The sequence below is a fragment of the Charadrius vociferus genome, unplaced genomic scaffold (genome assembly GCF_000708025.1).
Source record: "Charadrius vociferus isolate BGI_N301 unplaced genomic scaffold, ASM70802v2 scaffold134, whole genome shotgun sequence".
NCBI classification, from domain to species: domain Eukaryota; kingdom Metazoa; phylum Chordata; class Aves; order Charadriiformes; family Charadriidae; genus Charadrius; species Charadrius vociferus.
In genome coordinates this window covers 6056138-6057382 of record NW_009648333.1, presented here as the reverse complement: position 1 = coordinate 6057382, position 1245 = coordinate 6056138, and the positions used below count along the sequence as shown (strand labels likewise).

The 1245-nt window shown below is 38.7% G+C and overlaps 1 protein-coding gene across 1 annotated transcript in view; it reads left to right on the top strand.

Moving 5' to 3' along the window:
- DLC1 (DLC1 Rho GTPase activating protein) overlaps positions 1 to 1245 on the top strand; it is a 220056-nt gene that overhangs the window by 206469 nt on the left and 12342 nt on the right. The gene's annotated exons all lie outside the window — the stretch shown is intronic.

The window sequence follows — 1245 nt, the reverse complement described above, 5'->3', positions numbered from 1 at the left end:
GGAAGCAGCATCCAAGCTCCAGAAGATAACACTCGGAGGCAGCACATGTAGGAACTCTTTAAGTAAGGGGTTTGCCATTTATGACCACCAGAAGATTTCTCCTCCTTGTTCCTAAACCTCGTTAACATTGGAATGATCAGTATTGCTGTTAGAGGTCAGACCAGACCCGACTTCAGGTCCAAACCCCAGATCTTCCGGAGTCTGGGTGTTACCTTTTGTTTCAGTCCTTCCTGGTTTTCATTCACCACCCGTGTTCTGGCAGATGGACTTAGATCCTATTCCCTTTTGTTGTTGACTTCATTAAAACCAATATTTAGCCTTTAAAGCTTTTTAACACTGGGGAAAAATTGTGCTGACAGAAACGTATGTTTCCATTGACCTCTTTGCAAATTAAGATCACTTTACTGCGCCTTTTTTTCCAGTCAAACCACGTTCACCACCAAACCATCATTATTATCCAGTGGCAGTTTCAGGTGACTTTTTTCCTCCTGAAAACTTTAAATAAGCAAGCTAGTCCTCTTAGGTTTTCATCTGAGTCCTGGACAGAAGTAATTTCTAGTAGTTGGGAAACAAAGAAACTGACGCTTGTTCTCTGTCCCATTTGCATTTGGTTATAAAAAATAAATATGGTGTTTCACTTATTTTGCTGAGCTGATGCAATGTGCTATTAAAAATAAAAAAAAAAAACAGCAAACAAACCCCCCAAAACTAGGAGAGGATCATGAGCTAAAGTATGTATAAATAAAATACTTGAAATGTGAATAATGTACTTGTTTTTCAGAGGATAAGTGTTTGTGATGCTGGCACACAAATAGTTACAGTTTGGGGCGTGCATATGTGTTTGTTTTTAAATTAAAGCAATCTAAATAAATGAAGTGAAACTCCTGGAGCTGGGTGGCAATTAGTGTTTCCTACTCTGAACACCAAAGGTTATTTTGTGGTTTCATGGTGTCGTATTAAAATATCTTCGCTGGTTTTATTATTCCAACATGAAATTTTCCCAATATTTGGAAGACCAAATATGTCAGTCCCAGGATCATTCCTGTTTCAGTATTTAGATGAAAAGATTGCAGGCATAAGTGATGTAGGTGTAATTGTGCCCTCAGGCATTACTCATACATCAAACATCATCAGCGGAGATGTTATTTACAATTTACTTACGTGCTGTACTGTCAGTGAGCTCTTGCTGCTCGCTATCTGTGAGTGTTAAAGTTTGCCTGGAGCGAGACTGAAGTAGAAACTTCA